Raw genomic sequence first — 22,947 nt, forward strand, 5'->3', positions numbered from 1 at the left:
CCGACTTATTTCACTTAGCAAGATGCCCTCAAAGTCCATCCATGTTGTCGCAAATGGTAGAATTTCTTTCTTTCTCATGGCTATTGGAATAATATTCTACTATATATATGTGATATACACATGATGTATATATCTCTCACCTCTTCTCTATCCATTCATGCACAAAGAGACACATAAGATTGTTTCCGTATGCATGTTATTGTGAATAATGGTGCAATGAACACGGAAGTGCAGGTATCTCTTTGAGATCCTAATTTTAATATCTTTAGGTAAATATCTAGGAGGGGGACTGCTCTATTGTGTTATAGTTACAATTTTAAGTTTTTGAGGAACCTGCATACTGTCTTCCCCAGTCGCTGTAGCAATTTGCATTCCCATCAAGAGGGTGTGAGCGGTTCTTTTTCTCCACAACCTTGCCAATGCTTTGTTATCTCTTGTCTTCATGATAACAGCCATTCTAGCAGGTGTGAGGTGATATCTCATTGTGATTTTGATTTGCATTTCCCTGACAATTAGTAACATTGAGCATCTTTTTAATGTACCTGTTAGCCATTTGTATTTTTCTTTTGGAAAAATGTCTATCTAGTTTTTCTGCCCAGTTTTCTTTTTTTTTTTTAAAGATTTTATTTATTTATTTAACAGAGATAGAGACAGCCAGCGAGAGAGGGAACACAAGCAGGGGGAGTGGGAGAGGAAGAAGCAGGCTCCCAGCGGAGGAGCCTGATGTGGGGCTCGATCCCATAATGCCGAGATCACGCCCTGAGCCGAAGGCAGATGCTTAACCGCTGTGCCACCCAGGCGCCCCTCTGCCCAGTTTTTGAATCATATTGTTTGGTTTTTGCTGTTGAGTTGTCTGAGCTCCTTATGTATGTAGGATATTAACGCCTCATCAGATATATGGTTTGCAAATATTTCCTCCCATTCAGTAGGTTGCCTTTCCATTCTTTTTTTTTTTTAATTTTAATGTTTTTTTTATTATATTATGTTAGTCACCATACAGTACATCCCCGGTCTCCGATGTAAAGTTCGATGATTCATTATTTGCATATAACACCCAGTGCATCATGCAATACGTGCCCTCCTTACTACCCATAACCAGCCTATCCCATTCCCCCACCCCCCTCCCCTCTGAAGCCCTCAGTTTGTTTCTCAGAGTCCATAGTCTCCCATGCTTCTGTTGATTGTTTTCTTTGCCGAGCAGAAGCTTTTTGTTTGATGTAGTCTCATTTATTTTTGCTTTTGTTGCTTGTGCTTTTGGTGTCCTATCCAAAAAATGTTGCCAAGCCCAGTGTCAAGGACCTTTTCCTAATGGTTTCTTCTGGAGTTTTAAGTCTTTCATTCATTTTGAGTTAATTTCTTTGCGTGGTTTACGAGAAGGGTCCAGCTTCATTCTTCTGCACGCGATGATCTGGCTTACTCAGCACTATTTATGAAGAGACTGTCCTTTCCCTATTGAGTATTCCAGGCTCTCTGGTCAAGTATTAGTCACTATACAGGTTAAACTTTATTTCTGGGCTTTTGATTCAGTTCTATTTGTGTGTCTGTTTTTATGCCATTGCTATACTGTTTTGATCACTGTAACATTGTAATAACAGTTTAATGTTAGCAAGTGTTAGCAAATAATTTTAGGATTATTTTTTCTATTTCTGTAAAACATGTCATTGGAATCTTGATAGGGATTGTATTAAATCTATAGATGGCTTTGGGTAGTTGTGGACATTTTAACAATATTAATTTTTCCGATCCATGAACACAGGCTAGCTTACCATTTTTTGGTGTCTTCTTCAGTTTCTTTCATCAAAGTCTTACAGATTTCAGTGCCCAGATATTTCACCTCTGGGTTAAATTTATTCCTAAGTATTTTGCTATTTTTGTTGCTTTTGTCAGTGGGGTTATTTTCTTTATTTCTTTCTCAGCTATTTCATTGTTGGTGTGTAGAAATACAACTGATTTTTGTATATTGATTTTGTGTCCTATCACTTAACTGAATTTATTAGTGCTAATAGTTTTTTAGTAGAGTCTTTAGGATTTTGTATATATAAGATCATATCATCTGCAAACGGAGATGGGTTTACTTCCTTTCCTATTTGGGTGCATTTTATTTCTTTTTTCTTGCCTGATTGCTGAGGCTAGGACTTCCAGTCCTACGTTGAACAAGAGTGGTGAGAGTAGACACCTTTGTCTAGTTCCTGCTATTAGAGGAAAAGCTTTCAACCTTTCACCATTGAGTATGACGTTAGCTGTGGGCTTGTCATAAATGGCCTTGATTATGTTAGGGTGCGTTCTTTCTGTACCCAATTTGTTGAGAATTTTCATCATGGAAGGATGTCTTTTGTCAAACGCTTTTTTGGGCCTCTGTTAAGATAATTATATGATTTTACTCTTTCAGTCTAATGTGATATATCACATTTATTGATTTATGTATGTTGAGCCACCCTCGCCTGCAAAGGATAAACCTCACTTGATCATGGTGTATGGTCCTTTTTATGTGCTATTAAATTGGTTTGCCAGTATTTTGTTGAGAATTTTTGCAAATATGCTCATCAAAGATATTGGCCCGTAGCTTTCTTTTCTTATAGTGTGCTTGTCTGGCTTCAGTATCAGGGTAATGCTGGCCTCATAAAATACATTTGGACGTGTTCTCTCTTCTTCAGTTTTTTGAAAAAGTTTGAAAAGGATTGGCATTAATTTTTCTTTGAACGTTTGGTAGAATTCACCTAGGAAACCACCTGGTCCTGGGGTTTTTCTTTGTTGGGAGATTTTTAATTACTGATTCAATATTCTTATTGGTCTGTGCAGATTTTCTATTCATGATTCAGTCTTAGTAGGTTGTATATTCCTAGGAATTTATCCATTTCTTCTAGGTTATCCAATCTGTTGGTGTAGTATTTTCATAGTAGTCTCTTATGATCCTTTGTTTTTCTGCGAATCTGGCTCCTCTTTAATTTCTGATTTTTATTTAGAGTCTTCTCTCTTTTTTCTTAGACTAGTTAAAGTTCTGTTGGTTTTGTCTGTCTTTTCTAACGAGGAAGCTCTTGGGGTGCCTCAATTAAGCATCTGCCTTCAGCTCAGGTCATGATTCCAGGATCTGGGACTGAGCTCTACGTCGGGCTCCTTGCTCAGTGGGGAGTCTTCTTGTTCCTCTCCCTCTGCCCACCCGCACCCCCGAACTTGTGCACTCTCTCAAATAAAAAAATAAATTCTTAAAAAAAAAAAGGTAAGCTCTTAGTTTTATTGATCTTCATTGTTTTTCTGATCTCTATTTCTTTCTTTTTTTTTATTTAAATTTTATTTATTTATTTGTCAGAGAGAGAGAACACACGCACAAGCAGGGGGAGCAGCAGGCAGAGGTAGAAGGAGGTTCCCTGCTGAGCAAGGAGCCAGATGCGAGATTTGATCCCAGACCCTGGGACTATGACCTGAGCCGAAGGCAGACACTTAACTGACTGAGCCACCCAGGCGTCCCTGGTCTCTAATTCACTTATTTCTGCCCTGATCTTTGTTATTTCCTTCCTTCTGCTAACTTTTGATTTAGCTTGTTCTTCTGTATAATTTCTAAAAGTTGAGTAATAGGATCAGGGTGGTCTTACATGAGGCAGAGGGATTGGGGTTTCTTCCTTCTTATATTAGGCTAGAAAGTGCGAGCAGCAGGTGTCCCAGTAATCCTGGGAACCAGGCTCATGGTACCGTTAATGGAAGAGACCTAAAGAATTCTGAACGGACTAGCAATGTGCTGACAACCTCGTGCTGGAGAACACGGCCCAAGGGAACGCGCCTGCTCTTCAGTTGTCCTAAGTGAGGTGAAGGACACACACATATGGGAACGAAATATGTCCACTCTGGTTTGGCATTTCCTCCTCCTTGGTCTGGTCAACAGTCCATGGTGCAACGAGCAAAGTAGTGGCTCATGTAGTGTGTCTTGGGTGTTTTTCATGAAACTATATGTAGTCAATTTAAATGAATGTCCTTTATTCTGAGACTTTGTTTTTTCTAAATTTGGGGGGTTAAAATATTGTTTTGTGAACTGGTGTCAGCATATTTGTTGTTGCTGCTCTGGCTTTGGCAAAGGAAAAAGTTGGTAATTCTATTTTAGCCCCCAAAATCTTTTTAGGAAAATGTTTCAGGGCACGAGGAGTCACAGATTCAACTCTAGGTATTTCATGAGGATATCAGTGGCTGAGATGTAGGCCCCAGGGACATGCTTGAGGCTGTCCCTCTTCCCCACCTTCCCTCCGTTCTAGACCCTCTTGCTCTTCCCTACACCAGCTGTCTTGTTCTGGATTCCTCCCTTTTGGCTGATGTGACCTTTGGACCACCGGCTTTGTTCTTGATCCCACCATCACCCCTCAGTAGCCACTCCGGGTCTCGTCCCAGGCCCTAGAACCCCAGCCTGGGACCCATGGCCAAACTTCATATAGAGCCTCAGAAGTCAGTCTGTTTGTGTATTTCCATATTTGACGATTTTATATGTTATTAATTGAATTTCCCTCCGGTTAGCATTTTGGGCATTTGGCCTTTCCTGCACACCAGGCATTCCCAAGAGCCCTGCGGACGGGAAGACTATGTCAGTCTTGGACAATAGTGTACACAATGTGTTCGTGGAGGTGTCTAGAGAAAGGGCAGGCTGCCCCCATGGGACACACATTTACAAACGTGAACACAGGGTGGGCACCGGCGTGGATGCCGAGCTGAGGGGAGAGCTGTAATCACGGTCCCACTTTGCTGTTCATGGTTGTGAGCTTTTAGTTAAGTCACTACAAGTAGCTGTCTCATTTTATGGATGAATAAAGTGGAGTTTGGCCTGGAGTCTCTCCCTGAGGCTCTTTCTAAGTCTGCAGTCCTCTCACAGCATGCTAGGTATGAGGTCTTCTGCCACTGCTGAGAACTATAGTTGGACATCGCTAGTCCTGACGCTGTATAGGATGTAATTACCACTGGATGGGACCTCATTAATTGATTCACCTCCAGCTTGGGTGACAGCAGCAGAGTCTGAGATGAGGAGAACCTGGCAGTGGCTCTCAAGGGCCTTTTATTTCTTATTCCTCCCTCCCCACTGCCCCATGACTCCTTCTTCAGTGGACGCTAAATTTTGAACTGAATTATTATTATTATTTTCAAAGATTTTATTTTATTTGACAGAGAGAGAGAGAGAGAGAGACAGCCAGTGAGAGAGGGAACACAAGCAGGGGGAGTGGGAGAGGAAGAAGCAGGCTCCCAGGAGAGGAGCCCAATGTGGGGCTTGATCCCAGAATGCCGGGATCACGCCCTGAGCCGAAGGCAGACGCTTAACGACTGAGCCTGACCCAGGCGCCCCATCGAACTGAATTATTCTTGCATCATTTCAGATGTATTGGTTTGTTCTCTCTAAGCAGCTATTGCTCAAGTGGAGGGCTGGGGCTAGATCTTTTCAACCGGTATGCTGGTAAAAGGTTTCATAAATGGCTCTCTGGAAAAGAAAAAAGCCCTGGCTTGTAGCATTTACAGATTTCCGAGGTGTAAAAAGCCTCCCACTATGGCCAATTTCAAGCTACCAATGGGACGTCACTGAGGCTAAAAAGAGCTGGGCATAACGGGCTCGCAGAAGCCAGCATGAGCCAAGAGGAGCTGGCTTCGGGGCGCTCTGGGGCTCGGAAAACAGACAGCGCGGTGCTGGGCTCCCATAGCAGGTTCCCGGGAACTGCTCATTCCTCAGCACCTCTATGGCTGAGCAGGGAAAGAGAGGACAGAGAGCAGGTGCTACTTATACCCACCTCTTTGGGCATTTGTTGTTAGTACCCGTGAAAAGAGAGCCTTCCCTAGATGACTTTCCATCTTCCATCGTGGCCAAGTGGTGTTTCTCAAATACATCTGGGATCACGTCACCTTTACAAATCTTCGGTGGCTCCCTGTTGCCTACAAGGTGAGTCCTAAATGCTTTTGCGTGGCATCATCCAAAGTCCTTGAGGGTCTGATGCCCACCTGCCTTATTAATCCCACCACCAGCGTTCCTTGTCATGGATTCCATGACCCACCTGCTCTATGCTCCCAAACCCCTGCAAAGGTCATGGTTTTGAGCCTCCTGACCTCAGTATATGCGATGGGCTTTGTCTCACTTGCCTTTGTTCTCACCAACTGGAGAATCCTTACTCCTAAGTGCTCACTATGTGTTGCCTCCTTTATGGAGTCAGCTCTGATAATACTTGGGCAGTTAGACTCTCCCTAAAGTGCTCCTTGCCATCTTCATTTATTTTAAAAAAGATTGTATTTATTTATTTGAGAGAGAGAGAGAGCGCATGCAGGGAGAAGGCAGAGGGAGAGGGAGAAACAGACCCCCTGCTGAGCATGAGGCCTGAAGTGGGGTTCGATCCCCAGACCCCGAGATCATGACCTGAGCCGAAGTCAGATGCCCAACCGACTGAGCCACCCAGGCGCCCCTTCTTGCAATCTTTACATAACCCTATTAGAGCCCCTCTGCATCATACTGTTACACAAATGTAATCAACCATGAGCTCTTTGAGGGCAAAGACCATTTCTTATTTGTTTCGTCCCTCACAGCCGGTGCTATGCCTGCCCAGAGCAGGAGGGCACTAGCTGCGTGTTACATCACTAACCCGAGAGACAACTGGACTGCCCCTCTGCTCACTCTCCCTGTCTCCGATTCAACTGCATAATTATGAATCGGCAACAGTTTTCATTCTTCCCTCCCACCTGGGCTTAAACCAATACTAAAAAGTTATATTTGGTTGACTGTTGTCCTTCCAGGCAGATGAAAGTGGCAATTCAACCCTTTCTTTCTTATCAACCCCTGCATGTGTCAGAGCGTTTGAATATGGTGTGTGGGGGAGCTCCGGCTCTCTGGTGACTTCTCCCGATTTAATTAGTCTGACCTTCTGCGATAATCCCCCTTGGATGTCCCTGGCTCCCCCCGCCCGCCTCCACTTCTGTATCGTATTCAGGCTCCTGCCTGCATCAGCCCAAGAACAACTGCTCTGCTTGGCCTGTAGCATAATTCACCGCTTGGCTCTCGAAAATGAACTTTTACTCCAACGGAGCTGCTCTTAGCATTAAAATTGGCCTGAGAGAACTAGGAAAGTTTATCTTGGAGCCAGCATGGGGTCCGTTCCTCCAAGTCAAATATTTCTCTTTAAGACTAGAATGAGCTTTAGTGCGGCACTACCGATGGCTTCCTGAAATATGGGTATATCTTTAAACATTAACATTTAGTTACAGCGCTGAAGGCTTTCTCGAGAGTTTTTAAATCTCTCCCTGTTCTTCCTCTGAATAAGCAGGGCTTTCCTTTCATTTCAGAGCATGCAATCTCTCTGTTCGGGAGGGGAAATGCATTGAAATAGCTCAATACTGGGTTAATCAAACAGCTATTTATTTTTCTGTTCATCCTTGCAGGATTTTCTGAATGAGGTAGAGAGGACTTTAGAAATGATCCAGAAAATCAAAGTGGTACCCCTGTTGCTTCTGGTCTTTGGGATGCTAGGAATATTCTAGGGAGTTCAATGTTCTCCTTCAAACCCCTAGGCCAGGCTACATTGTTATTATTTTAACCATATCCTATTTCTCTTACTATTTTGGAATAAAAACATAGCAGTGTATGAAGAACTTTCGTCTTCCTCAGCAGCGTAAGATGGAATGGGGGTAATTTGTAACATGGGTTTATTCAACAATGATTGATATCACCCTGGACCAGGAACTGTTCTATCCATTGGAGATACAGAGACGAGGCATGGCACTGCCAACGAGAAATCCACAGCGGAAGAGATGGACATGCCAACAGAGGAGTACAATGGAGGCACATTAAAAGGGTTTCTGGAACCCAGAGCAGAGGACAGCTAGCTCGAAGAGAACCGGGAAGATGGTGGGGAGTTACTACACTTGATGCAGACTGGAAGGAGCACTCAGGGCACCTCGAGGAGTGGGTGGGAGTCTGGCGGGCTTGAGCTCAGGGAGCACGGGAGTGGGGCATTGGGGATGAGGCTAGAAGGGTCTTTGGGACCACACCCTGAAAGGTTTTTCATGCAGTTCTAAGGAAATTGGGCCGATCCTGTTGGCCCTGTAGCTATGGTAGCATTTGAAACAGAGCAAGGGTATACTCCGGTTTGACTTTTTAAGATAATGGACAGTGGTATGGCAGAGAGAGGAGTGGAAGCCAGCAAAGAACACTACGATGATAGACTCAGAAAAGAAATGATTTGGGTCTCAATGACGTCAATGGCAGCAGAGCGTGATGGCAGGGAGTTGTCTGCAGCTGCCGATTAACATCATCATGCAGGGGCTCAGAGGGTGACATTGGTGACAGCAGCCATCAAACACCACGGCTGCTGAGGAACCAATGAATCATCAGGAGGGGATGTGGGAGGCTTCGTATCACAGTGATTCACCTAGAGGAGGTAGGAAGAGGTGTTTTAGGGTCAAAGGGCCACAAGATTGTGTGGCAGAACATTTACTGCTCGAATATCCACATGGTCGCCTACATTTCCCTGTTCCCTTGCCATTAGGCGGGGTCATGTGATTAGTTCTGGCCAATGACCTATAAGCGGAAGTGAGGTGGGGCCAGGTGATTAGTTCTGGCCAATGACCTATAAGCGAAGTTATCTATGATGCTTCTAGGATGGACCAATTAAGAGCTGGCTCATCTCTTGCCACAGTGTCTTGGAAACCATGTCTTCCTGACGTAGCTGTAAGAGGCAAGTTCCCTGCACCCATGAGTCACCGTTGGAAAGGAAACTGCTCTGGGGATTTGCCAGACCCACAGTGAAATTCGCATGAATAAGAAATGAATTTGTATTGCTAAGCCACAGAGATTTGGGGCTCTTTGTTACCATAGCGTAACCTATCTTATCCTGACAAAAATACTTCCCTCTTCTCTAAGGCTAGTCTGGTCTGGGGGGCCTGGGATGAGGCCAGTATCTATGACTGCAGGTTACTTCAGCTCCTTTACCACAAGCATCAGAAGAGCGTTTGGAAAGAACCCCCTGGTGGAGGCATGCTTATCTGTCTCAGAAGGCTTTGGCTCCCCTCGGCTGGAGAATATGACAGTTTCCTCAAGCAGGCAGCCCCTTGGGAGAAGAAAATGATTATATGGTGAAATGCCAGAGTCCTTCACGATGCCAGAGAGATTGACAGCAATTCTTAGTACTGCTGGAGTATGTGTCATCCTGAGAAAGCATAAATGTATTACAAGCCTCCGGGGGCAGGATGAAAGCTTCTCTGGTCATCAATAGTATATGCCTCTTGTCAAGCCTGAGGCAGAGAAAGAAGCCCCGGTGGGAAGGGGATTCATAATCATGTGCTGGAGGAGGAATGGCTAAGGAACCTGGGGCTGTTGGGTCTGGAGGAAAGAGGGCTTGGTGGGGGGTTCCACGATTGGGTCTTTAAAAATTCAAGGGCTGTTATGTGAAAGAGAGCAGATTATTTTCTGGAGGCCCTGCAGGGCAGAGATAGACCAACGGAGGGGCATTACACGGAGACGGATTCCAGCTCAACAGAAGCATAAACAGGCCACAGACCAAGGCGATGGAAAATGGATTGTTAGGGCTGCCTCAGGGGGTGGTGGGTTCCCCATCATTGGAAGTGCTTCATCACAGGCGAAAACCTACTTGGTAGAAATTGCTGTGCTAAAAGGAGAAGCAAAGGAGGAGACAGGCCGGGGCTTAAATACCTGTTCGATTTCCCCTCCTTCCCTCCCAAGGCTGTGTGATCTGGGGCAAGTCAAATGTCTTTTCTGAACTGGTGGTTTTAATTATGAATAATAATAAGCCCTACCTCTGATTTGCTATAGTAAGATACATCATGTAAATACATTTATAAGCCGATTTTGAGAAATATTGATAATACCACCATCATCAAGCACTACCCTCATGGAATCTCACATTTATTGGACACTTACCTGGGTTCGACACCATGCTCTGCCCGTCATCTCATTTGACACGGACAGAAACCATTTGAGACAGATGCTTTCTCCATGTTACACACGAGAAAACAGAGGACTGGAGGGACTTGCCCAAGGTCACAGGGCCAGAATGTGGCCAAGCTGGGATCCCAGTTGAGGTATGTCTGGCTCTGGAGTCTAAACTCTTCCATATTCATCTTGGTAGAGTATTTAAGATCAAAATAAAAGATGGATGTGTGGCTACTCTGAATATTGTAAAGAACTAAGGTTTTATTCCAAGAGTGTCATTGGATGGACAATTGATCTTGCTGAAATTAACTTCACTCCTAACATCTTCTTCTATCATTGTGTGCGTGTTCTCCTGGGGGTATGGCGGATGTTTTACGCTGGATATGTTCCAGTTACATATCGCTACACAATGAACTATCCCAGAATGTAGTGACTTCAAATGATAATAATTATTTCATTATTATTTCTCATGCTGCTGGAGGTTAGCTGGGCTCAGCTAGTGATTCGTGTTCAGGACCTTTCATGTGGTTGCAGTCGGATGACAGCTGGGGCTGGAATCATCTCAAAGGCTTTGTCACCGCATGTCTGTGTGGTATTGTTGGCTGGGACTCCCGCATGGCCTGGGCTTCCCCACAGGATGGTGACTCCACTTTAAGAGTGAGCATCCCAGTAGAGCCAGGTGTTTTCTTGGTCTAGCCTTGGAAGTCACAGAGCATTCCTTCCTCCAGAGTCAGAGATGCTCCCAGATTCAAGAGGAGGGACCATAGGCTTCCGCATCCCAATAGGAGGGCTGAGAGGTACATGTGAGGTCGGTGGTATTAGTATGGAAATTTTGAGAAAATACCAATTTACCATTGACTGATAGGATGCATTAATTCAAGACATCTTCTTGGGTGAGAAGTAAATAAAGAGCAACAAGAGGAAGGGCTGAGAATTTCTACACCACTTCCATTCGGTGCTTGTTTCACTTTAAAGAAAACCATTCCAGTTGGTATCTCTTATATTAACTGGAACATTGGCTTTCAACCAGGCCAGTCCCTGCATGGACTATATTCTGTTACATACTTATGTATAAAAATGACTATTCCATAGCTTACAAAGGCAACATTTACAGTTATATCATTTTCTGCCCAAAGATTTTGCTAGGAAGTATTCTATGGACATTTTTTGACTGATTTGAAAAAATTCCTTTAGTCTTTTAATACTTAAAAATGTGTGTGTGTGGGGGGGTGCGGGGTGACATTGGTCATGATTTCTCTGGTGGAAAGGAAGCGGTCGTAAGAAAACCAGGAGACTGTGGCAGGTTTGTGTAACACAGCTGTCCCCTTTGGGAAATTGTCCTTAGCGTTTGTGCCTCAGATGGTCCTACAAGGAGCTGGTGAGGCTTGGATTGTCTTTGAGTGAAGTGTATTCTGGGAAAAACATGGTTAAGGATGAGGGATAAAGCATTGCGCTTGGGTCTTTTAGTTCATGCTCTTGCTGGAAAGAATTCTGTCAAGGGAATCTGGGCAAGGAGTTGGGTGTCATGTCCCCTGATGTGGAATTTGGACAACTGGGTTTTACATGCCTACCAGGCTCTGTGCAGCAGAGAGGAAGAAGCAAATGAAAATAAAAGCATAGGCGTGAAACACCATCGTGGTTCTTCAGGGCGTCTTAGTGGCTTCCCACGGCGCCGCCTTGCCCTTGCTTCTGACGTTGCGCAGGCTCCCACTTCTGGGGCTGTGCTGACCTGACAGCGTTCTGGCTTTTAGTGGCTTCCCCTGCTCGTCTCTCCAATCCCACGGAACCCATGCAGGTAGAGTGCCTCATAAGCACTTTGGTCTGCAAAGTCGTGCCTTTTGGAATTTACCTCAGTGAATGGGGCGCTGAGGAAGGATTGGTTAACTCTGAGTCGTGGACTGGAGCGGGGCAGAGAAAGGGCAGGGGAAAGAAGTGATGTCAGGCTGCACAGGATGTCGCTGGGTCCACCCAGAGAGAGACTATGTCATGAAGTCGACACATGTAGATATAAAGCAGGGGGGACTTTTATAAACTAAGGTGAGTATGAGCCTCTCACTTGCCTCGCAGTGAGACCCAAAGAGGGAGAGAGAAGTGAAGACTGAAGGAGACCAATACTTTATAAGAATTGTTTTAGATTTTTAGAGTGCCAGACTAGAGAAATTAGAATTTATAAAACACATATATGATGGGGCGCCTGGGTGGCACAGCGGTTAAGCGTCTGCCTTCGGCCCAGGGCGTGATCCCGGCGTTATGGGACCGAGCCCCACATAGGCTCCTCCGCTATGAGCCTGCTTCTTCCTCTCCCACTCCCCCTGCTTGTGTTCCCTCTCTCGCTGGCTGTCTCTATCTCTGTCGAATAAATAAATAAAATCTTTAAAAAAAATGTCCTTCTGAATGAGAAGATTTAAAAAAAACACACATATATGATATGTATGTTTCATATATGTTCACACACATATCACACACGTATGTTTACACGTACATGTATACAACTCGAAAACACACACTCATAGTACACACATAGAAATACATACATACATACATAGAAATAACAGACACAGATTTGTTTTTGAGGCGAGGGTGTTAACTTGTGTTACCTTCCCTAAAGATCTTTTACTCTACCATACAATCCCATAAGACTCACCATTCCTTCTCTCCCCTCCTCCCCGTTTCTTTCTTTTTAATCTTATTGTAGAAAATTTCAAACATACACAAAAGCAGAGGGAATAGTATAATAAACTTTGATAAAGAGCTCCTTTAAATACCTGTGCTTTGAAACATTTACAACAGAGTTCAATTTACAAAAACATTGTCTGGGAAGTTTGGAAAGACTCCCCTTTGTGTAAAGTGAAGAATAAATATATTTTATAATATTATTCTCAGGAGGTATGTGCACACGATAAAACTGTGGGGATCTTGTGACCCAACAGGAGTCAGAAAATCCAGTAGACGAGCGACGCCAGAAAGCCTCCTTCTCTTATGCATTTTTTTTTTTCTAATTTGGCCTTCATGACAATCTACACCAAAGAGAAACACTGAAAATATTTGTTTAGGCCAATGCTTTTGTCTTGTGACCTATGATGCAAGTGACTGATTATTTCCATGAAATAATCAAGTAGAAAGATTTTGTTCCCCACCAAATGGCTTCACAGAATCAACCTTTTAAAGCATGATTTAGACTGCACTTTCACCCCCGTGCTGTGTGGCCCGATGAGGAAGGGCGACATATTTGGAGCTGGAGGTTGCACGTTCTGACTGGGGTTCACGGTCATCCAAGGGCCAAGACGGATTGAGCAGGAGAACCTGGCCTTGGGCCTCCACTTGTGAGGCAGAACTGAATTCCTGGACTTGGAAATGATGGCCAGGAGTGGACTCGACTCATAGCTGGGGAGTTAGTGTTCAAAGAGAAGTGTCACTTCTGAGGGGCCCCTCTGGTGGGTGGGGGAGGGGCAGGAGCTGAGGCGATGAGAAGGATTGAGATCAAGGAGGAGGAGGACAAATGGTTCAGGATGAAGTCTGTGAACCAGGGGAAGGTGTGAGAAAGCTGTTCTTAGTGGAACTGTCTCCACAGCAGGCGAGGACCCTGCAAATTTTGAGCCACGGTGAAACAGCGGTCAGTGTCACCTGCATGGCGCCATCTTGGGGGGGTGCACAGAGCATGGTTCTCACACTGTTGCAAATGAAAGTCCCTGGGGAGCTTTAACCCCCCTCCCCCCATGCCCAGGCCATGCTCCGAACAAATCAGAATCTCTGCAGGTGGAACCGAGGCACTGGGATTTTTAGAAAGTTCCCCAGGTAAGTCCAGTGTACAGCCAAGTGAGAAGCAGTGGCAGAGAGTGACAGGACATGGAGGCGCTGGGGTCTTTCCTGCCACTAATACAAGTTATGTGATCTTGGACGAATCACTTAACACCTCTGAGCTTCAGTTGTCCAGCTAGAAGCTGAAGGGCTTGGACTAAATGATCCCATTGGTGGTTTAAATAAATGACCCCAAGCTTCCTTGAGAGGTAGGGTCTGTGTTCCCGCCCATGAATCTGGACTCTGTGACTCGCTTCCCAGTAGAAGATGGCGGAAGTGATCCTGATCCCCTTCTGGGTCTCGGTTTTAAGAAACTGACGGATCTCCTTTCCGCCTTTGGGGACATTTGTTCTGGAACCCAGCTACCATGCTGAGAGGAAGCCGAGACCACACAGAGAGGCCACACAGGGGTGTCCCAGCGGAGACAGCCATCTGAGGCGACAGTGGGTATCTATCGTCAATGACCAGACGTGTGTGTGAGGATGCCTTCGGATGGTACTGACCCTTGGCTTTGAGGCACTATCAGCTGTGAATCTTTTAGCTGATGCCCCAGACAGGCCTTGTGGACAGAGACAAGCTGTCCCCACTGCGGCCTGTCCAAATTCCTGGCCCACACTGTCCTTGAGCATACTAAAATGGGTGCTTTGTTACACAGCAGTGATAGCCAGGACAATCTCTCTGCTTTACCATTTAAGGGATATTAGAGAATGATAGTATAACAGAGTTTTTAAGGGGTAGACTCTGGAGGAAGACTGGCTAGGTTCAAATCCTGGCTCTGTGAATTAGGGTACATTACTTACCCTTTTTATGTCTGTCCCTATTCCCTCATTAGGAGTGGGACACTAGTAATACCTCCCTCGTAGGGTTGTCATGTAGACTGAAGAACTTACTATAGTTAAGGAGTGAAGCCAACGCAAGTATCTGCAATGATTAGAATGACGGTGACAAAGAATTGGCTTAGCCTTGGTTTATCTGTAATTTGCAAGATGTTGGAACACAGCAGGGAGGGGTGGGGTAGGTGGGGCGGCCACACAAAGTGGGCATGACCTGCATTGCATTTGCCCAGCCTTCGTCCCATGTTGCCAAGTACTTCCAGGGACCTACATCGTTCTTAGCTATGCAGCAGGTGTTCAAAGGCACCTTGGAATTGCGTATCATGTCTCTGGACCTGTCACTGTCACATTGCTCAGAAATTGGATTCCGCAGAGTGGAAACGTGGCTTGTTGGCAAGGCAACTGGTTCAGAGCAGGGACACTTCCAGGCTGAGAGAGCTCGCCTTTGTCAATTGGGTTACAGACCTCATAAAAATCTGTTTGTTTGTGTTCTTTTCTGGATGCTCGGAGACGTCGGGCCACCTTGAGCTGCCAAGGGAGAGTGCTCTCCACAAATGGGTGTCTCCAGCTGCTCTCCTTTCTCTGTCCATCTTGGCTGCCAAAGCAAGCCTCTGACCTTCTCAGTGTGGGCAGTGCCCGGGCCCCGGCGAAGCTGGGGTAGTGTCTCTTGGGGCCACACTGGAGTGGGGAGGGCAGCCCCGGGCGCTCCTGACTTTTCTATTTTTGCCTCGAGGTAGATGGAGAGATTCAGGAGAGGGTTTGCAGCTCCTGTACTCCGGGACACTATGTCATCAATTTCCACTTAAAAACCAGAAGGGTAGCCTTCTAAAATATCGAGTTTTGGGTGTGACAAATGGAAATTTATGGCACAAGGGTTAACTACTGAACTGTTAAAATCTGTCAGCAATGCCACCATGAATGAAATGAGGGACTAGGAAAGTTGAAAAAATGTACCTGCTTCAGGTGGCAGCTTGGGATTTGGGGGCCAATGGCAAATTCTTGGGTTAAGTGCTGGCTCTGCCAATCGCGGCCCCCTGATCTTGAACAAGTTAGCCTTTTTTAAGCCTTCTCTTCTATGTAAGAAAGATAAGAATAATGACATCATGTCAGAACACTGTCGTGAGGGTAAGAAACGATCAAGTCTGTGCAAGGAGGGTTTTATTTTTATTTTTATTTTTTTAAAAGATTTTATTTATTTATTTGACAGAGAGAGAGACAGCCAGTGAGAGAGGGAACACAAGCAGGGGGAGTGGGAGAGGAAGAAGCAGGCTCCTAGCGGAGGAGCCTGATGTGGGGCTCGATCCCATAACGCCGGGATCACGCCCTGAGCCGAAGGCAGACACTTAACCGCTGTGCCACCCAGGCGCCCCAGGATGGTGTCTCTTACCTGAGACGGGAAGGCTACTGGCAGAGCAGGTGAGGGCAAAAACGGGGAGCTTGGTGTTTGACATATTAAATTTGAGATGCCTCTTGACATTCCAAGTGGAGTAGGTACTTGGACATAGATGTTTGAGCTCAGTGCGATTCAGCCTCTGGCCATGCCAGGTTCTGGGTCACCCCCTGACATTTCTCTTCTTAATTTATATCCTTTGCTGAACTTGTCACTTCTTTTTTTGGAGCTCATCTACTTAGTCACATGAGTCCTGACTCATGTCGACAGTTGTTCACGATTCAAGCTCGAGACCACAGCCTGGACGGGTTCCATGTCTAACCCTCAGCTACACCTAATCCCACTGGTCCTTCCCCAGCCTGTGACAGTGCGGGAACTGACGGCCGAGTAACTTTCCATGTATGTCTTCGTAGTGGGTGGAGATTTTCCGGCCTTGCTGACTTTTGGGAGGAAAAGCCAAGGAATGCGTCTAGCCCTTTCCTTCATTGCTCAGACATCTGTCTCTCCAGTAGTTCGAATTCTTCCCATTCGTAGATTTACACCTGGAGGCTAGCACTGGCTAAGTCTATCCTGCTCCTTGAGGGTAGATTCAGGCCACAGGACGAAAGGGAGAAGTAACCTCATTCTCCTTGGTCCTGCAGATGACCTTCCTCACCGCCAAGCAGCATCCCTGGAATGCTGCTATTCATTAGGAGTGGACTTGGCTCCATTCCCAACTACCCGGAGATTTTCCTGAGATGCTTCCGTATCTCAGTTTTAAGAAAAAACCAAGTTTATCTTTAAGGAAGACAATCACTAGCATTAGTATATTATTGAGGCCAACGCATGCCTCCTTGGTCCTTTGGGCAAATGAAACAGCGCCATCCGCTCATGGTCCGCTCGTGGTGCCCACATGGCACATGGTGTCTCCAGGGGGGTGCATGGGGTGAGTTTAGTATTTCAAATGTTGTAGATGCAGCAATCCCAGATTTAATGCTAGGCTCCCTTCAAAATGCCAATTCATTTTAGGAGATTTTTGCATCTTCTAGTTTTGTTTCCCTCCAGATTTCTACCTATCGTACTAAAAACAAAATAATTCAAAAAGAGAAGTGCTTTATCTGCTGCTCTGGTTTTCATTATTCCTTACTGTGTTTCGGCCTTGTCCGACTGCGATGTTTACATTGCTGTAAAAGTACTGGATTGGACCAGTTTTATATTATAATTCTTCTTCTTTTCTTTTTTTTAAGGAGGCTCCATGCCCAGTGTAAGGCTTGAACTCATGACCCTGAGATCAAGACCTGAGCTGAGATCAAGAGTCAGTTGCTTAACTGACTGAGCCACCCAGGAACCCCCTGCATTATCATTATTCTTAATAGTTGAGTCCTGAGTGTGTGCTGAGAGCTTTACAGCCATTTAAGAGCTTCAGTTAATGTTCATAGTCACTCTTTAAGTACTTGTATTACCCTTTCTCATGGATGAGGAAACCGAGGCTCAGAGCAGAGACTCATCACCACCCTCTCACATCGCAACAACATGGGATTTGGTAACGGTTGTTCAAAAGCCACTGATAGTGCAATTTTGGGCAAGTCACTTACTTTTTCTGATTCTTAGTCATTCCTACCTACCTCCTGAGATCGCTCGGGACTAAAAGAAGTAACGTATCTGAGGGTGGTTGATAAACTGTAATTTTTATTATAATTACAAACAATAGTTTACAACCCTTCCTTAATAATCCTGTTGTTGGATTTAGAGCCTCTTTAATGATTTAGTTCATTAATTTTGTTATTAGGGTGACACTGCCAAGAATACCTCATGTACCTTTTTTTTTTTTATTCTTCATAAATCCCTTAGGAGAAAGGGATACGTTATGGAATTTTAAGATGGTCCCCGATATCTTCCCCGAGAGATGACGCCAGTTCACGTGGCTTACCAACAGTGTGTGCGGGGACTGGTTTTGCCACAGTGTTGTAATACGGAATAATTTCTAAAATTCCTCAAAGGTGGTGGGTGTTAGACACTACAACATCATTTGAGTGGGCATTTCTCTGATTGCAAGCAGAGCGGAACATTTCCCCACATGCTTGTTTACTAATAGCATCTCTGTTTTCATGAATTGTCTCCTTCAGTTCTTTGCCAGTTAACATATTAGGGATTTAAGTTTTTGGTGTCAGTGTACAGAAGCTCTTTCCATAACAGAGAAAAGAACTCTGTTTTCTATTTGCTGTGAATGTTTTCTCCAGATGATATTTTTCCCTTGATTTTAGTTCTAGCTTTACCAAATGGTTATTTATTTCTACAATGTACAAACTGTCCACCCTTTGTAATTTCTTCCAACTTAACTTATAAAGTTATTATCCCTTGTGCTTGCTTTCGCAGCACATATGCTAAAATTGGGACGATACAGAGAAAATTAGCCACGGCCCCTGTGCTAGGATGACACACACATTTGTAAGGTGTTCCTTATTTTTTATGGCGTAAGAATTATATCTCAGTAAAGCTGTTTCCAAAAAACCCTAGAACTTATCTTCCCTCTAAAGATCTGAAGCAGTCCAGTAAAACCAGTTGCTTTTTAGAGGTGAGGATTTTATTTAAGTTCTTCCTATTCATATTCACCTGTGATAGGTGACTATAATTTTCTTTTTGTGTGTTTACCTTTATTGGGCTTTAGGAAGAAGATGATGCTTGCCTAATGGACACGAAGGTACTCTTATCTCGTTTTGCACTCTGGTTGTGTTATACAACATCGGAATTATCTGTCTCTTAAAAAGTATGAAAATTATTCTTGTGGAAACACTGGGACCAACTACATTTAATAGGTTGTTATCTGATCATGTCCTCAATTTCTTCCTTGGTTGTTATTCTGTTTAAATTTATATTTCTTGAGTTATTTTTAGTAATCTATATTTTTCTAGAAATTATTCATTTCATTGAAGATTTCCACTTATTAGTCAACAGTATTCTCTTCGGATTTGGAGGAAAAATATCTATTGTCTATATTTTGTCCTATCTCCTTCCTCATTTCTAATTAAAAATGTTCCCTTAATTACATTTGTCAGAAGTTTGTTTATTTTAGTAGTCTTATCAAAAAAACCCAGCATTTGAACTAATTTATCACTCTGCTTTATGTCTTACAATTTATTTATTTTGGCCCCTATCTTCATTTATGGCATCTTTTAAAATTACATTTCCCCTTAGCTTTTAAATGGAAACTTTTGTTAATATCAACTTGGATAATCCCTGCCTGAGTAGGATTCTGAAGACTGAAATGAGTTCGGGGGAGAGAAAGTGATGTCGTATCATGATATATGTATCGACTGGGGACTAGCCAGGACTACGGAGCCCGCATCAGCTAGTTCAATAGAGGGAAATCATTTGGGAAGTTGTTGGGAGGTGTTGGAAAAGCTGAAAAGCCCAATGGGTTGGTGGGTCAATGCACAGATGAATAGCAGCACAAGCTGCAAGGACTGAAGAGAAAGGAGGGGCTGTAGCCAGACCCCAGGACCTGGGTGCCCGGTGGGACCCAGAAGCCCAGGTCTGATGAGAAGCCACAGAAGGCAGAGATGGGGAGGAGGGTGGGAGAGGAACTGCTCTCCACTCTCCAATCTCCTGCCAGTGTCTCTCTTTGGCAGAAATTAACCAGAAGCCAGTTGGCAAAGAAGCCTGAGAAGTGTAATTGGCAGGGTTTGGGCTGAACAGGGAAGGGCAGCCAATGGGCGTGGGAACAGACCATGAGCAGCACCGACACCTTGCCTTCAACAAGGCGAAGTCAGAAGGGTTTGTGATGCTGGAGAGATGACAAGGCTAATACTAGGATGCTGTGGAATCTTTGTTAAGTCCTGCTGGGCTGTAATTTCTGCACCCCTTTCTGCTTCTCTCTGTCTCCTTGCTTGATTTCCATCACTGAGCCCATTTTATTAATTTATTTTATTTTTAAAAATTTTATTTTATTTAAGAGAGAGAGAGAGAGTGTGAGCGCACAAATGGGGGGAGGGACAGAGGAAGAGGGAGATAAGCAGACTCCCTGCTGAGTGGGGAGCCTGATGTGGGGCTCGATCCCAGGATCCTGGGACCATGACCTCAGCCGAAATCAAGAGTCAGACACTTAACCGACTGAGCCACCTAGGCAGCCCAACTGAGCCCATATTAAAAAGGGAAGTCAAGCGTCTGTCCTGGCTCTTTTCTCAGTTAATTCCCCCACCCCTGTGCCCCACCGACCACCCTACCTCCTGTTGGCCATTTGACCACAGCCTGGATTCGAACCTGGACCTGCATACAAGAGTGCTCAGCCTCCCATCTGTACTCCTAGCTTCTTTGTTCAGCTCCGGAGCTGGATTCCTAGCTGCCTAATGGGCACCACGGACACCCTAGAGTCCTCGTAAATGGAATTTATGATGTTCTCTTCTCCGCAGATCTCTTTGTCCCTTGCCTCCCTTTGTCAGTGGATACGATCTCCCCCACTGCTGCATCAGAGCGGACCGGCCTGGGGTAGCTTTTAGCCCCTTCCTTCTCCCCACCATCCCGTCCAGGCCTCTGCCCATCTGCTCCGTTCTGTGCCCCAAGACCATGGTTTCCTCCTTTCACACTGCAACCGCACCAGCTCCGTTCCACCTTCTCCAGTCTCCCTCTGTTCCCATCCATTCTGCACACTGATGCCAGAGTGATAGTTTTGGAACCATAAGCTGATCATGTCATCCAAGGCTGTAAATTTCCACAGCGCCTCCAAGTGGACAGCATTCGCCCCCAGTGTCTTCACTGTGAGAACAGCTCCTGTCTCCTTTGCCCACCCCTATCTTTTGCCACCTTGGGTCCAATCCCACCAATCTACTTTCTCTCCCCAGAAGGGGCCAGGGCATCTGTGCCCGTGCTTCTCTCTGATTCCAGAGGGCAACTCTTCTCAAAGTGGGTGATTGGACCAGCATCAGGATCACCAGGGAATTTACTAGAAATGCAGATTCTCAGACCCCACCCAGATCTACTGAGTGAGAAATTCTGGAGGGGGAGGCTTGGGAATCTGGGTTTTAACAGCCCCCCCAGTTGATTTCGATGCGAGGTAGGGTGGAGAACCACTGTTGTAAAGGCCCTCCCCTTGCACCTGGTATCCTACTCAGCTACAGATGTCAGCTTGGAGTCGCCTCTCCTCTTACCTCTGACGTCACCGTCACCGCTCCCTCCTCTGTTTCACTCCTTCCGTCTCTCCCTCCCTCCCTTCTATCCCTCCTCCCTCCTCCCTCCCTTCTGGTTCTTGATCCCTCCTCCCCACTACTCCTCAGCGTTAGTAGCTGCATTCACAGGATGTGCAGAGAGGCCATGGTGGGCAGCCATATTGCTCTGCATTGCGGAAGTTCTTCAATGGGCCGTGTGTGGCTACTTCTAAGGCAGCCTCCCAAAGACACGGAGTGCGTTCCAGGCAGGGCAGCTTCCCAGCAAGCCCCTAAGTTCTGCTCAGAGTGTTTCCTCCTTATGGCGGGAGAGGCCCTGGGCTGGGGGTCTGGAAGAGTTTATTGGTTTGGAGGGCCAGTTACCCTCACTGGCCCAGGAGGCCTGAGGATCAGGCTAGCGTTGTAGTTTTTAATCTTGACTAAGTCAGACTCCTTCTTGAAGCCTTTTTTTGGAGACCTTTAGGAAGATAATGCCTGACAGTATTCTCCCCCCAACAGCACAGTCCTTGCCCAGAGAAGGGTAGGCTTAATTAGAGATGTGTATGTCAGTCCCAGTTCTGAAGCTTTCCCCTACTTCTGTTAGCTTCCCCAATGCACAGGGTTATGGGAGTTCTCCAGATGAAAGGCCCTCTCTCTGTATCCTAGTTCTGAAAACATCTGTACCTGGTGTCTAGCCCCGCACCGTCCGCCGTGAAGGTGTGGGAGGAGGGTCCGATTGGCCTATGGGAATCTCCTCCAAGAGGAGGAGAGAAGAACTAAGGCTCACACATGAAGAATTAGGACAGGACGTGATTTTATATATTAGCATACAGTAATTAGCGTGGATTCAAGTGCCAAATTGAGTGATACCAACAATTAGAGAATAGGACAGCATGTTGTACGAGCAGATGACGTGTTGTGAATAGTAAGCACAAGACGAGTTGGGGAAAGTAGATAAATGGAGGCTGGGGGGGGGAGGCGGTTGTGGGAGGGAGTGAGATTTGTGCTTAGTAATGCTGGAAGATGATAACATTGAATAACTTGAATTGGGAGCTTTACTGTGTGCTATGTACTCTTCTGTGTGCTTTTCATTAAATCATTTGATTTTTACAATAGCCCTATGAGGTAGGTCCCATTTTACAGATGAAGACATTGAGGCACAAAGAAGGTGAGTAATTTTTCACAGTGACACAGCTGGATGGTAAAGGAGCTTGGTTGGAACCCACAGCCTACCTTCGGCCCTTATGCTTAACCGCTGAACTATATAAATCGGGTTTGGTCTTTCTTCTGAGACTTGGGAGCCCAACACTTGAGTTGGGTGAGGTGGGTGCAGGACCAACCAGTGAGCAGCAGAGCATGAGGCCAAGGGTGATCGGAGAGATGAGGCCTGGAGGTATTGGTCACCTGGTGCTGGGCAGAGAGGCTAGCTACGTATCCATCAGCAGAAACCAGGCAGAGAGCCCGAAGCCGAGCATCAGCTGCAGGTGAGAAAGAGGAAGTGGCTGACTCTAGGGTAGGGGGATGCTTCACACCCTCAGCCTCTGTCTTCCATCCCTTCCCATCCTGCTGGGAGTCCAGTGTCCCCCATTTCAGTGACTTGTCTCAACAACCTTCCTTCCCAGTCTTCCCTTGGTCCCAGTCAATCACACTCTCTGAGCAAGACTCCAATTCTGGAAAAACCCAAATTTCTCCAAGCCTGCAGATGGGCAGCTAAACTCTGGAAGAAAAAGTTACCCATCAAGGCCAATGGGGTTTAACAAAAATTCATGCTTACTGGTGGTCGCAGCAAAAATTCATGGCTGCTGATCACAGTGGCATTCTTAGCGCTGCCTATCCATCCTACCGTAGGTACGCCACCATTATCTCTTGTCTGGATGTCTGAATCGGCCTCCTACCTGGTCCGCATTCTCATCCCTC

At 45.5% G+C, this 22,947-nt stretch overlaps 1 non-coding gene across 1 annotated transcript; it reads left to right on the forward strand.

The window, feature by feature from the left end:
• Positions 1-18,252: 18,252 nt before the first annotated feature.
• On the forward strand, positions 18,253-18,360 carry LOC113268025 (U6 spliceosomal RNA). Its single transcript, XR_003321001.1, has one exon. It is a non-coding gene; the product is annotated as a U6 spliceosomal RNA (small nuclear RNA).
• Positions 18,361-22,947: the final 4,587 nt, after the last annotated feature.

This window comes from Ursus arctos, unplaced genomic scaffold, assembly GCF_023065955.2.
Source record: "Ursus arctos isolate Adak ecotype North America unplaced genomic scaffold, UrsArc2.0 scaffold_2, whole genome shotgun sequence".
In the NCBI taxonomy this organism is placed as follows: domain Eukaryota; kingdom Metazoa; phylum Chordata; class Mammalia; order Carnivora; family Ursidae; genus Ursus; species Ursus arctos.